Source organism: Pseudophryne corroboree, chromosome 2, assembly GCF_028390025.1.
Source record: "Pseudophryne corroboree isolate aPseCor3 chromosome 2, aPseCor3.hap2, whole genome shotgun sequence".
NCBI classification, from domain to species: Eukaryota; Metazoa; Chordata; class Amphibia; order Anura; family Myobatrachidae; genus Pseudophryne; species Pseudophryne corroboree.
In genome coordinates this window covers 146,651,870-146,667,344 of record NC_086445.1, presented here as the reverse complement: position 1 = coordinate 146,667,344, position 15,475 = coordinate 146,651,870, and the positions used below count along the sequence as shown (strand labels likewise).

The 15,475-nt window shown below is 48.0% G+C and overlaps 1 long non-coding RNA gene across 1 annotated transcript; it reads left to right on the top strand.

The window, feature by feature from the left end:
* The first annotated feature begins 726 nt into the window (after positions 1–726).
* On the top strand, positions 727–4,291 carry LOC135050577 (uncharacterized). The gene is made up of 5 exons (XR_010241675.1): positions 727–872; positions 2,830–3,022; positions 3,278–3,405; positions 3,693–3,825; positions 4,115–4,291. It is a non-coding gene; the product is annotated as an uncharacterized LOC135050577 (long non-coding RNA).
* Positions 4,292–15,475: the final 11,184 nt, after the last annotated feature.

Sequence of the window (15,475 nt, the reverse complement as noted above, 5' to 3'; positions counted from 1 at the left end):
CAAACATGACAAGTTTCCACATTGTGTGTGGTTCTAGCTTGCAGTACTGACTGTGTAGCAAAGTGCTTGTGAAAAAGTTAATGTTGTTGTACTGAGTTGCTACACAGGCTGTCGGATGAACACAATAACGTTCTCTGTGTATTTTACATGGGACAGAATAATGTAATTTTTAAATGCTGATGGGTTTTTTTTTGCACAACCTAATTATTACATATGTCATTCTAGGGAAAGCACAACGGCAAGCAGCGGATGGAAGGCCTCCAAATTATAGTCCAGCCCAATCCCCTTCTCCGCCCCACTCCCCTTCTGTGGCCCAAGCTCCCTCTCCGCCCCCCTCCCCCTCTCTTTCCCAATCCCCTTCTCTGCCCCACTCCCCCTCTCTTTCACAATCCCCTTCTCCGCCCCACTCCCCTTCTGAGGCCCAATCCCCCTCTCTTTCCCAATCCCCCTCTCTTACCCAATCCCCTTCTCCGCCCCACTCCCCCTCTCTTTCCCAATCCCCTTCTCCGCCCCACTCCCCTTCTGTGGCCCAAACCCCCTCTCCGCCCCCCTCCCCCTCTCTTTCCCAAACCCCCTCTCTGCCCCCCTCCCCCTCTGTGGCCCAACCAACCTCTCCGCCCCCCTCCCCCTCTTTTTCAAAATCCCCCTCTCTGCCCCCCTCCCCCTCTGTGGCCCAAACCACCTCTCCGCCACCCTCCCCCTCTCAATCTGACCCACCCCTGTAACCACATCCCCCTTCCATCCTCTTTCCCCAATCCAGACTCCTTCCCCCATCCAGCCTCCTTCCCCCATCCAGCCGCCATCCCCACCTTCAGAATGGGCAGCAGAGGCCCTGGAGGCACTTGATGGAGGTGATCAAGTGGCAGAGGATAGTAAGTTCACACACATTGACATTTAGGGGTATATGCAATTGCGGTCGAATTGCCGCAAAAGTCGAAAAACTGGATATTTTAGACAAAAAAAACATGTCGAATTGGATTCGTCAATGCAATACAGTACTTTTCGTCAAAATACCTGCCGTTTCAGATTCGACTTTTTTCAAATCAACATTTTCAAAATTCGACATGTCTGCAATGGTCAAAATGCGGCTTTTCGACAAAAGTATCTTCAATTGAAGAATGTCGATTCGACAACAGTGCTTTTCGACAGCAATTACGTAAATTTCATTCCACCTCACTTTGCTGGCGGGATCTAATAAAAAAAAAAATGTAAATTATTTTTTTTTGCTTTTTGGATTGCTAATAGCATATCTATTTATATTTGAAGGGATTATCTACTTGGTTTGTCTTTTTTTGACTCACAAGTATTATTTAATTGATTTTTTTAAAGAATATTTTTTTCTTCACTCTGCTGAGGGAAATGTACCCATGATTCCACAGTTTTACCCAGGATACACTTCTGCAAAGCCACTCCTCTCCTCACTCCCGTTTTTGAGACTTCAGGGAGAGGAGCCATTACAGTCAGCTCTCTTGTGGAATCGTTTTTTTAGGACAATCCCTGCGTTTTAAAACACATTTATATCCTATTTTTGTACTGACTACAATAATGGAGCCTTTTTCTGACCAGCTTGTGATGTTCATGCTGGCTGCAAGCATGGAGGAAGAAAGGGCTGCTGAACATCAGGATCAAGGTCAGCAAATGTCTGCATTGCGTGAGCCAGTATTGCGTGTTTCATTTCCACGTCCACGCTAGTATCGCACTAGGCGTGAACTGGAGGATCTCAGCGAGTTCGAGGTGATTCAAAATTATCGCTTATCGACTCGCGACATATATTCCATGTACGCTCTGTTGGAGGCCGACCTAGAACCTCGGGCACGGACCAATCGCGCAGTCAGCGGTTTCCAGAAACTGCTGGCTACGTTACATTTTTTGGCGTCAGACACATTCCAGCCTACTTTGTCTCAAACATGCGGTTTTTCACAGTCGACACTGTCGCGCTGTATAACCCAGGTCATTAGGGCTTTCCGCAAATTGACGATCCAGTTCACCACATTTCCAGATACGGACAGCGGATGTTGTGAGATCGAATTAGGCTTTTTTACCAAATACAATTTTCCCAATGTTCTGGGCGCGATTGACTGTACCCACGTGCAGATCAGACCTCCACGGAATTCGGAAGAATGTTTTCGGAACCGAAAACATTTCCATTCCATGAATATACAGGCGGTCTGTGATGTCAACATTAAATTTTTGAATATTTTTGTGGGATTTCCTGGACCGTCTCACGACTCCTTCATCCTAAGTCAGTCATCGCTGTTGGACAATTTCGAAACAGGAAACATGCCGGGTGGCTGGCTGTTAGGTATTTATTTTAATAGTTATTATTTTATTTTTTATTTTTATTTTTTATATTACCCACCATTTTTTTCATTTCCATAGGCGATGCGGGTTATCCCAACAAATCGTGGCTCTTGACCCTATTGTCTAATCCTGTTGGTAGAGCAGAAAAACGTTACCAAGAGACACACAAAGCATCGAGGCAAGTAATTGAGCGTGCCTACGGTGTACTTAAAAGCCGGTTTAGATGTTTAGACACTTCCGGTGGTGCTCTTTTGTACTCACCGGCGTGGGTTTGCGGCATGGTAAATGCATGTTGTATTTTACACAACATATGTGTTGCAAACCGTTTGCCGGTGACTCTTCGTCGCAGTGCTTTCCGACGCGGGAACCGTTCTTCTGCTCTACCGGTGGGTATGGACGAAGGAGATGATTCCCGACGGACATTGATCCAAAGCTTTTTTCCACTGCCTGTGAATATACTTGTAACATTTGTATTATCGTGTAAACTGAGATTGTAATATTCTAAAAAAAAATATTTATGTATTTCAGAGTTTTACGTCCTGTTGACGCACCTTCCCAGGCCTGTTTTCAAAGTTTCGTCCTGTTGACGACCTGTTACCCCCTGTTTTTTCCTGTTGTTGGGTTGCCGCAAATATTGGACCCGTTTATCCAACTCTACCATGGGCGACCTACTTGTGATGTGGACCTGAAACTCCGCCATGTAGCAGACAACCCCCCTCAGGTGAGATGTATAGCCCAAAACTCCCTCTTGACCAAGTAACCCCGGCACGTCCAAAGTGCATCCCTCCGGCATTTGCAAAACTGCACATCCAATCATGCCCTGACAGCAATGCTTACGCTGCGTCAGGGAATGTTTGGATGTGTAGTTTCTCAAGTGCCGGAGGGTTGCATTTGGGACAAAGGCCGATGTAACCTGCTTGTACCTTGTCTTTGGATGACACAAATACCTGGAACCTCATACTATTCTCTTCCACAGGTCTTGCGGAGTATCCTTCCCAAGTTGCGTGGATGTGAAGGGACACGACAGTTCCCCTGATGTACCATGGGCGACCTACTTGTGATGTGGACCTGAACCTCCGCCATGTAGCAGACAACCCCCCTCAGGTGAGATGTATTGCCCAAAACTCCCTCTTGACCAAGTAACCCCGGCATGTCCAAAGTGCATCCCTCCGGCATTTGCAAAACTGCACATCCAATCATGCCCTGACAGCAATGCTTACGCTGCGTCAGGGAATGTTTGGATGTGTAGTTTTTCAAGTGCCGGAGGGCTGCATTTGGGACAAAGGCCGCTGTAACCTGCTTGTGTCAAAATGTTGCTTGTACCTTGTCTTTTCCATAGAAGGGTGACACTATTACCAATAGCTGGAACCTCATACTATTCTCTTCCACAGGTCTTGCGGCGTATCCTTCCCAAGTGGCGTGGATGTGAAGAGACACGACAGTTCCCCTGATGTACCATGGCATGGGCGACCTACTTGTGATGTGGACCTGAACCTCCGACATGTAGCAGACAACCCCCCTCAGGTGAGATGTATTGGCCAAAAATCCCTCATGTCCAAGTCACCCCGGCATGTCCAAAGTGCAGCCCTCCGGCATTTGCAAAACTACACATCCAATCATGCCCTGATACACCAATGCTTACACTGTGTCAGGGAATGTTTGGATGTGTAGTTACTCAAGTGCCGGAGGGCTGCATTTGGGACAAAGGCCGCTGTAACCTGCTTGTGTCAAAGTGTTGCTTGTACCTTTTCTTTTCCATAGAAGGGTGACACTATTACCAATAGCTGGAACCTCATACTATTCTCTTCCACAGGTCTTGCGGAGTATCCTTCCCAAGTTGCTTGAATCATCATGGATGAAAAGGGACATGACAGTTCTCCTGCTGTACCATGGGCGACCTAACACAATACCATTGCATCTCATATATTACATTTTATTTACTAATAATTTAAAGAAAAACCACACAAAACTTCTCATTTTAAAAATTTATTGAAGAAATATAATTGTATTTTATTTTGGAATAAAAAATAGAATGTAATAAAACAAAAAAAGTAGTGTTTGTTCTTCTTTACATTCTTTTCTTGTGTAGATATCTGTGGGGAAAAAAATCCATATTAAGTAAAGACACTAATGATGTCATGTCCATTCCTTTCCCAAGAACATTTGTGGAACCACACAGCCCAGCATGACCCATTGCTGGGCTGTGTGGTTCCACAAGGGCAGGCGGTCCAAAGTGGAATAGTGGTGTCAGTGGTCAGCACTTTGACACGCCTGCACTTGTGGAACCACACAGCCCAGCATGACCCATTGCTGGGCTGTGTGGTTCCACAAGGGCAGGCGGTCCAAAGTGGAATAGTGGTGTCAGTGGTCAGCACTTTGACACGCCTGCACTTGTGGAACCACACAGCCCAGCATGACCCATTGCTGGGCTGTGTGGTTCCACAAGGGCAGGCGGTCCAAAGTGGAATAGTGGTGTCAGTGGTCAGCACTTTGACACTCCTTCACTTGTGGAACCACACAGCCCAGCATGACCCATTGCTGGGCTGTGTGGTTCCACAAGGGCAGGCGGTCCAAAGTTTCTTGAATATATACATTGAAACATGGCTTTACTCACCTTGGTACGCACAACACGAACTACGCCGTCCACTTCAATTTTCCACCCAATCCTATGAATAAGCCAAAAATAAACACTAGTGAATAGTAAATTCACACAACAGTGAAAGCCTATTGTACACCAATACAAAAAGGAGTTTTTTTGTGAAAAAAAAAGTGGTATCAGAATAGCTCTTTGGCCCATCATCCATGTAGCCACAAGGAGCTTTCATCCGTTACCACACACGCCCGCATACATGCCCGCGCATGTATGCCTAGACATAAAGCTCCTTGGTAGTATCCGGTCGAGAGTGGGGGAGCCCAACACAAACATAACATTAGTAAGAAAAAAAACAAACTAATGGGAGGGGGAGAAAGGGATACATGAAAAACATAAGAGTAAATAATAAAACAATACGACCGGGCTTATGGTGGTTGTCCGTCCGGATCCTCTTCTTCCTCCTGATGGGGCGTTGATGCCCTGGGCGGCTGGGGAGTGTGTTGACTTGGCCTCGGTGGCCGTGCGGGTGTAGATGATGCGGCCGGTGTTGGTGGTGGAGGCATCTGGTGGGTGGGGTACATCCCTGTATATCCTTGGTACAGCTGTGACCGTCTATACCAGGATGGTGGCGGAGGAAGGGAAGGAGGCGTCCGTGTGGCTTGTGATGGCGGAAGTGGTGGTTCACCAGCGTGTTGATGAGCTGGCTCTGGGAGCTTATCGTACATTATCTGCAGTGTGGCTGCGATGATCTGTTGGCTGGATACCGAATGTCATTGGCTCTCCGACATGTTGTCAACGCTGTGTGCCAGGCATGATGTGTTATCCACCAGCCGGTTGATGGATGTGGCCAGAACGTGAAGGATGTCCATAGTCTCCATGTGATCTTCTCGTCTGGTCTTTTGCGTTTCTCCCGTGCTGTCGGCATGAGCCTTTTGCATTTCAACCGGACCGTTTGCCATCTTCTCCATTATCTTCTCAATGGCGTCCAGTCTGGTTTCAACGACATTCGTGTAGGTATCCTGGCGGGCAGTCATCTCTGCTGCCAGGGTGTGTACCTTCTGAACATTTGAGGGATCCTGCCCTTCCTGTACATCTGCCACCAATTGCATTTGTGCAGCTGAAAAGAAAATTAGAAATTAGCATACACATTCATACATTTGTTTGAAGGCTCACAATTCGATATTTACTCACACAGGGATGTAGAAACAGCGGGCTGCTGCACTTCCACCTCGTCGTCCGACGAATCCTGTAGGAGATCCGTCCTGAAGAAGGAACCAACCCCCGACGCAAGTCCGCTGCTGGTCCGTGGTACCTCTGTTTGCAAAAGAAAAAAAAATTAAAGTTAATAAACTATACAAAAATGGCACCCCCCCCCCCCCCCTCCCATCCCCCCCCAAAAAAAATAATAACAAACCTTCTCCATCCGGTGGTGCCGCTGCTCCAGGAGCTTCACTTGTCCTCAATTCTGGAGACTTTTCAAGGGTCTGCCTGGATACTTCTGCACGGCTGTCTTCAAACCCAAGAAAAGTCTCGTCCGTTAACCCTGTAGACTCAAAACAGTTCGGGTGATGGGTCCACAAGGGTAGTGTCTTGTTGAGGCTCTTCGGTCACAGTCCCAGAGCTCCTGGAGAGATGACGAGCTGGTGATGGTTTGCGCGCAGGAGATGTACTTTGGCGCCCAGCTGGTGGTGTGGTCGCCGACGGTGTCTGGCGCACAGGTGACGTTCTGTGCGCTGATGTCTGGCGCGCAGGTGATGGTCTGCGCACTGACGATGTCTGGCGCGCAGGTGATGATCTGCGCGCTGCTGATGCTTGCTGCGCAGGTGATGGTCCGCGCGCTGCTGCCGATGCCTGCTGCGCAGGTGATGGTCCGCACGCTGCCGATGTCCTGCGCGCAGGTGATGTCCTCTGGCCAGGCGTGTCTGGGGATAAAGGACAAACACATTAGCAAATAAAAAATAAATAAAAAAAAAGATTAGTGCAGCTTATCTGAATGTATTCTTACCATCAGGCCTCCTTTTGGACTGCTTGTCTCCTGCCGTCTTCCGTCTTCTGGGCGGTTCTTCCTCCTCGGGAAAGCCAGCAGGACAGCTAGAGTCCACACCTCCGCGAACTCCTTGGACCATGGCAGGGTTCATGCGCCTTTTAATAACTTTCTCCCAGGGTAGCCACTTCAGATTGAGAGCCGGACCACCTCCCGTAGCTGTCTCATGTCGACGCTGAATCCCCATCTTCTTCTTGGTCTGTCTGCGGCAATCACTGTACCGCTTCATGCAGTTTCTGGTGCTCCGGCGGTTTCCAGATACTGCAGTGACTTGTCTCGCGATGGCATCCCAGATGTTTCACTTAGTCTTAGCTGCTGTGGTCTGTGCCCTTGGTCCATACAGAACGTCGTAGGACCTATCGACGCCATCCACTAGGGCACAGTTTTCCGCCTCAGTGTATCTGGGTCCACGCGGCTTCTTCTGTCCTGCGTCTTCACCAGAGGCTTTCTCCTCCGACTGATCCTCTGGCTGGCTTCTTGCCTTTAGGGATTATAAAAAAAACACGCATTTAATAAGATCGGTACGTACCTGTGAGTGTCAGTATCCCTGGCAGTGCGCAAAGATAACTGTAGGTGTGCATGGCAGTGCGCAAACTAGGGTGTGTCAAGTTGGATGCTATTGTGCCTGCAGGTGTTGTCAGTATTTACCTTTCGAGGCTTTTTCTTTTTCTTTTGCTTCTTCCTTTGGTCCCTTGACGACCGCGGCTGGTCACTGGATGCATGTTCGGTCGTATCCTCCTCCTGGGTCGGCTCCCACTCCTCATTGCTGTGCAGGGAAAGTTCTTCTGAGGGGTGGGGGGATAGGGGCCGCTTGTCCCTGGACATCTCTGTTGTAAAAAGAAGAAAAATTATTTTTACAAATTTAACACACATTACAAAATTACATGCAACCACACGTCATGCTGCTGGGACCCCAGTGCTCAAGCAGGACCAAACAACAACAAAAATTGAAAATTAGAAAAAAAAAACACAGCCAAACAAGCCAAAACCCCCGTACAAGCATCCCTGCACATGCTGGTGGTCAACCAGTGCTACAAAAGGTGCAAAAAACATGTTTTGGAAACAAACTACACCACATGTCGGCCACATGGCAGATACCGACACGGTCAAAGTCAGCCCAAACAAGCCAAAAAGTACCTCCAGCATGTGCAGGCATGCACCAGTGCTAAAATATGAGCAAAAAAACATGTTTTGGGAACAAACGACATCACATGTCGACCACATGTTGGATACCGACACACTCTAAAATCACCCCAAACAAGCCAAAAAGCATCCCTGCAAATGCTGGAGGTCAACCAGTGCTAAACTAGGAGCAAAAAACATGTTTTGGAAACAAACTACACAACATGTCGGCCACATGGCAGAAACCGACACGGTCAAAGTCAGCCCAAACAAGCCAAAAAGTACCTCCAGCATGTGCAGGCATGCACCAGTGCTAAAATATGAGCAAAAAAACATGGGCCCTCATTCCGAGTTGATCGCTCGCAAGGCGAATTTAGCAGAGTTGCTCAGGCTAAGCCTACGCCTACTGGGAGTGTATCTTAGCTTCTTAAAATTGCGACCGATGTATTCGCAATATTGCGATTACAAACTACTTAGCAGTTTCAGAGTAGCTTCAGACTTACTCGGCATATGCGATCAGTTCAGTGCTTGTCGTTCCTGGTTTGACGTCATAAACACACCCAGCGTTCGCCCAGACACTCCCCCGTTTCTCCGGCCACTCCTGCGTTTTTTCCGGAAACGGTAGCGTTTTTATCCACACGCCCCGAAAACGCCGTGTTTCCGCCCAGTAACACCCATTTCCTGTCAATCACACTACGATCGCCGGAGCGAAGAAAAAGCCGTGAGTAAAAATACTATCTTCATTGTAAAATTACTTGGCGCAGTCGCAGTGCGATTATTGCGCATGCGTACTAAGCGGAATTTCACTGCGATGCGATGAAAATTACCGAGCGACCGACTCGGAATGAGGGCCATGTTTTGGGAACAAACGACATCACATGTCGACCACATGTTGGATACCGACACACTCTAAAATCACCCCAAACAAGCCAAAAAGCATCCCTGCACATGCTGGAGGTCAACCAGTGCTAAACTAAGAGCAAAAAACATGTTTTGGAAACAAACTACACAACATGTCGGCCACATGGCAGAAACCGACACGGTCAAAGTCAGCCCAAACAAGCCAAAAAGTACCTCCAGCATGTGCAGGCATGCATCAGTGCTAAAATATGAGCAAAAAAACATGTTTTTGGGAACAAACGACATCACATGTCGACCACATGTTGGATACCGACACACTCTAAAATCACCCCAAACAAGCCAAAAAGCATCCCTGCACATGCTGGAGGTCAACCAGTGCTAAACTAGGAGCAAAAAACATCCCAAACAAGCCAAAAAGCATCCCTGCACATGCTGGAGGTCAACCAGTGCTAAACTAGGAGCAAAAAACATGTTTTGGAAACAAACTACACCAGATGTCGGCCACATGGCAGAAACCGACACGGTCAAAGTTAGCCCAAACAAGCCAAAAAGTACCTCCAGCGTGTGCAGGCATGCACCAGTGCTAAAATATGAGCAAAAAAAACATGTTTTGGGAACAAACGACATCACATGTTGACCACATGTTGGATACCGACACACTCTAAAATCACCCCAAACAAGCCAAAAAGCATCCCTGCACATGCTGGAGGTCAACCAGTGCTAAACTAGGAGCAAAAAACATGTTTTGGAAACAAACTACACCACATGTCGGCCACATGGCAGATACCGACACGGTCAAAGTCAGCCCAAACAAGTCAAAAAGTACCTCCAGCATGTGCAGGCATGCACCAGTGCTAAAATATGAGCAAAAAAAACATGTTTTGGGAACAAACAACATCACATGTCGACCACATGTTGGATACAGACACACTCTAAAATCACCCCAAACAAGCCAAAAAGCACTCCTGCACATGCTGGAGGTACACCAATGCAAAAGCATGACCCAAAAAACACTCATGAAAAAAAAAACACGTGAAAAACTACCCCCAAACAAACAACTCCCAAGAAAACATGCAGCAATACAAGCAGGAGCTATATACACATACCTGCACACATATACATACCCCAAACACCCCAAAGCAACGCCACATGTACACCTCATGGCACCCCCACCCACTACACAAACACATACATGCAACGCCAGACCACATGTGTACTTACCTACAAATGTAGAAATCGCTCCAAAAATGACTCTCCTTTGGGGTAACAGGTATCCTCCTGTCCGTCCTGGATTAAAGCCTGCTGGGTGTCCAAACTATACCACAGCAAACAACACCAATTTGCTAGCTCTGCAGCTCCTCCACTCCACTCTGCAGGTTCACAAAATGGCTGCTGAGCACGCAGCAAACAAGCCCTATAAAGGGATCAAAACGGCGGGAAGTCGAATCCAGGACGCCCACTACTCGACAATTGGTCCGTTATTCGACAAGGGGAGTGTCGAATGCGTTTTGTATTGCATATGTCGAATTCATGGTCCCGGGCGGAGGGTTTCGGCTGTCGAGTACAGTCGAATCCTAAAACGGACGAAAAAAAGACGCAATTCGGCCAGAATTGCATATACCCCTTAATTTGTTACCTAATTTAACTTCACATTCTAATAAATGCAGTGTTGTACTGGGGCCAATCTTGTGCCAAGGTAAAATGTTTGTCTTCTTCATCATGGTATGGATGTTGCATTTACATTTGTGTGAGGATCATTAGATGTACAGTGTCTACGTCTGCAATGTTTAGGCTGCCCACTCTAGGTCGACACTCATTATGTCTACAGGGTTGCCTGTACAACAGGGTTTATATGTGCGACATTATCTGCAAAACAGTTAGACCTGAGTGGAGTTTAGTATGTTGTTGGACTTTTACACTTGTGCCTGGGTATTCCAATTTCTCTATCGTCCTAGTGGATGCTGGGGTTCCTGAAAGGACCATGGGGAATAGCGGCTCCGCAGGAGACAGGGCACAAAAAGTAAAGCTTTAGGATCAGGTGGTGTGCACTGGCTCCTCCCCCTATGACCCTCCTCCAAGCCTCAGTTAGATTTTTGTGCCCGGCCGAGAAGGGTGCAATCTAGGTGGCTCTCCTAAAGAGCTGCTTAGAAAAGTTTAGCTTAGGTTTTTTATTTTACAGTGAGTCCTGCTGGCAACAGGATCACTGCAACGAGGGACTTAGGGGAGAAGAAGTGAACTCACCTGCGTGCAGGATGGATTGGCTTCTTTGGCTACTGGACATTAGCTCCAGAGGGACGATCACAGGTACAGCCTGGATGGTCACCGGAGCCTCGCCGCCGGCCCCCTTGCAGATGCTGAAAAGAGAAGAAGGTCCAGAATCGGCGGCAGAAGACTCCTCAGTCTTCTTAAGGTAGCGCACAGCACTGCAGCTGTGTGCCATTGCTCTCAGCACACTTCACACGGCAGTCACTGAGGGTGCAGGGCGCTGGGAGGGGGGCGCCCTGGGAGGCAATGTAAACCTATTTTTTGGCAAAAAATACCTCACATATAGCCTCCGGGGGCTATATGGAGATATTTAACCCCTGCCAGAATCCGTTGAAGAGCGGGAGACGAGCCCGCCGAAAAAGGGGCGGGGCCTATCTCCTCAGCACACAGCGCCATTTTCCCTCACAGAAAGGCTGGAGGGAAGGCTCCCAGGCTCTCCCCTGCACTGCACTACAGAAACAGGGTTAAAACAGAGAGGGGGGGCACTAATTTGGCGTTAGAAATATATAAAAAGATGCTATAAGGGAAAACACTTATATAAGGTTGTCCCTATATAATTATAGCGTTTTTTGGTGTGTGCTGGCAAAACTCTCCCTCTGTCTCTCCAAAGGGCTAGTGGGTCCTGTCCTCTATCAGAGCATTCCCTGTGTGTGTGTGCTATATGTCGGTACGTGTGTGTCGACATGTATGAGGACGATGTTGGTGAGGAGGCGGAGCAATTGCCTGTAATGGTGATGTCACTCTCTAGGGAGTCGACACCGGAATGGATGGCTTATTTAGGGAATTACGTGATAATGTCAACACGCTGCAAGGTCGGTTGACGACATGAGACGGCCGACAAACAATTAGTACCGGTCCAGACGTCTCAAAAACACCGTCAGGGGTTTTAAAACGCCCGTTTACCTTAGTCGGTCGACACAGACACAGACACGGACACTGAATCCAGTGTCGACAGTGAATAAACAAACGTATTCCTTATTAGGGCCACACGTTAAGGGCAATGAAGGAGGTGTTACATATTTCTGATACTACAAGTACCACAAAAGAGGGTATTATGTGGGATGTGAAAAAACTACCTTTAGTTTTTCCTGAATCAGATAAATTAAATGAAGTGTATGATGATGCGTGGGTTCCCCCCGATAGAAAATTATTGGCGGTATACCCTTTCCCGCCAGAAGTTAGGGCGCGTTGGGAAACACCCCTTAGGGTGGATAAGGCGCTTACACGCTTATCAAAACAAGTGGCGGTACCGTCTATAGATAGGGCCGTCCTCAAAGAGCCAGCTGACAGGAGGCTGGAAAATATCATATAAAAGTATATACACACATACTGGTGTTATACTGCGACCAGCGATCGCCTCAGCCTGGATGTGCAGAGCTGGGGTGGCTTGGTCGGATTCCCTGACTAAAAATATTGATACCCTTGACAGGGACAGTATTTTATTGACTATAGAGCATTTAAAGGATGCATTTCTATATATGCGAGATGCACAGAGGGATATTTGCACTCTGGCATCAAGAGTAAGTGCGATGTCCATATCTGCCAGAAGATGTTTATGGACACGACAGTGGTCAGGTGATGCAGATTCCAAACGGCACAAAGGTGTATTGCCGTATAAAGGAAGAGGAGTTATTTGGGGTCGGTCCATCGGACCTGGTGGCCACGGCAACTGCTGGAAAATCCACCGTTTTTACCCTAAGTCACATCTCTGCAGAAAAAGACACCGTCTTTTCAGCCTCAGTCCTTTCGTCCCTATAAGAGTCATATTTGCCCAGGGATAGAGGAAAGGGAAGAAGACTGCAGCAGGCAGCCCATTCCCAGGAACAGAAGCCTTCCACCGCTTCTGCCAAGCTCTCAGCATGACGCTGGGACCGTACAGGACCCCTGGATCCTACAAGTAGTATCCCAGGGGTACAGATTGGAATGTCGAAACGTTTCCCCCTCGCAGGCTCCTGAAGTCTGCTTTACCAAGGTATCCCTCCGACAAGGAGGCAGTATGGAAAAAAAAAAAAAAAAAATTCACAAGCTGTATTCCCAGCAGGTGATAATCAAATTACCCCTCCTACAACAAGGAAAGGGGTATTATTCCACACTATATTGTGGTACTGAAGCCAGAAGGCTAGGTGAGACCTATTCTAAATCTAAAAAAAAATTTGAACACTTACAAAGGTTCAAATCAAGATGGAGTCACTCAGAGCAGTGATAACGAACCAGGAAGAAGGGGACTATATAGTGTCCCGGGACATCAGGGATGCTTACCTCCATGTCCCAAATTTGCCCTTCTCACTAAGGGTACCTCAGGTTCGTGGTATAGAACTGTCACTGTCAGTTTCAGACGCTGCCGTTTGGATTGTCCACGGCACCCCGGGTCTTTACCAAGGTAATGGCCGAAAATGATGATTCTTCTTCGAAGAAAAGGCGTCTTAATTACCCCTTACTTGGACGATCTCCTGATAAGGGCAAAGTCCAGGGAACAGTTGGAGGTCGGAGTAGCACTATCTCGGATACTGCTACAACAGCACGGATGGATTCTAAATATTCCAAAATCGCAGCTGATCCTGACGACACGTCTGCTGTGCCTAGGGATGATTCTGGACACAGTCCAGAAAAAGGTGTTTCTCCCGGAAGAGAAAGCCAGGGAGTTATCCGAGCTAGTCAAGAACCTCCTAAAACCAGGAAAAGTGTCAGTGCATCATTGCACAAGGGTCCTGGTAAAAATGGTGGCTTCCTACGAAGCAATTCCATTCGGCAGATTTCACGCAAGAACTTTTCAGTGGGATCTGCTGGACAAATGGTCCGGATCGCATCTTCAGATGCATCAGCGGATAACCCTATATCCAAGGACAAGGGTGTCTCTCCTGTGGTGGTTACAGAGTGCTCATCTTCTAGAGGGCCGCAGATTCGGCATTCAGGATTGGATGCTGGTGACCACGGAGGCCAGCCCGAGAGGCTGGGGAGCAGTCACACAAGGAAAACATTTCCAGGGAGTGTGATCAAGTCTGGAGACTTTTCTCCACATAAATATACTGGAGCTAAGGGTAAATTTATAATGCTCTAAGCTTAGCAAGACCTCTGCTTCAAGGTCAGCCGGTATTGATCCAGTGGGAAAAACATCACGGCAGTCGCCCACGTAAACAGACAGGGCGGCACAAGAAGCAGGAGGGCAATGGCAAAAACTGCAAGGACTTTTCGCTGGGCGGAAAATCATGTGATAGCACTGTCAGCAGTGTTTCATTCCGGGAGTGGAAACTGGGAAGCAGACTTCCTCAGCAGGCACGACCTCCACCCGGGAGAGTGGAAACTTCATCGGGAAGTTTTTCCACATGATTGTGAACCGTTGGGAAATACCAAAGGTGGACATGATGGCGTCCCGTCTGAACAAAAAACGGGACAGGTATTGCGCCAGGTCAAGAGACCCTTAGGCAATAGCTGTGGACGTTCTGGTAACACCGTGGGTGTACCAGTCGGTGTATGTGTTCCCTCCTCTGCTTCTCATACCTAAGGTACTGAGAATTATAAGACGTAGAGGAGTAAGAACTATACTCATGGCTCCGGATTGGCCAAGAAGGACTTGGTACCCGGAACTTCAAGAGATGCTCACAGAGGACTTATGGCCTCTGCCGCTAAGAAGGGACTTGCTTCAGCAAGTACCATGTCTGTTCCAAGACTTACCGCAGCTGCGTTTGACGGCATGGCGGTGGAACGCCGGATCCTAAGGGAAAAAGGCATTCCGGAAGAGGTCATTCCTACCCTGGTCAAAGCCAGGAAGGAGGTGACCGCACAACATTATCACCACATGTGGCGAAAATATGTTGCGTGGTGTGAGGCCAGGAAGGCCCCACGAAGAAATTTCAACTCGGTCGATTCCTGCATTTCCTGCAAACAGGAGTGTCTATGGGCCTCAAATTGGGGCCCATTAAGGTTCAAATTTCGGCCCTGTCGATTTTCTTCCAGAAAGAATTGGCTTCAGTTCCTGAAGTCCAGAAGTTTGTCAAGGGAGTATTGCATATACAACCCCCTTTTGTGCCTCCAGTGGCACTGTGGGATCTCAACGTAGTTCTGGGATTCCTCAAATCACATTGGTTTAAAACCAGTCAAATCTGTGGATTTGAAGCATCTCACATGAAAAGTGACCATGCTCTTGGCCCTGGCCTGGGCCAGGCGAGTGTCAAATTGGTGGGTTTTTTCTCAAAAAAGCCCATATCTGTTTGTCCATTCGGACAGGGCAGAGCTGCGGACTCGTCCCCAGTTCTCTCCCTAAGGTGGTGTCAGTGTTTCACCTGAACCAG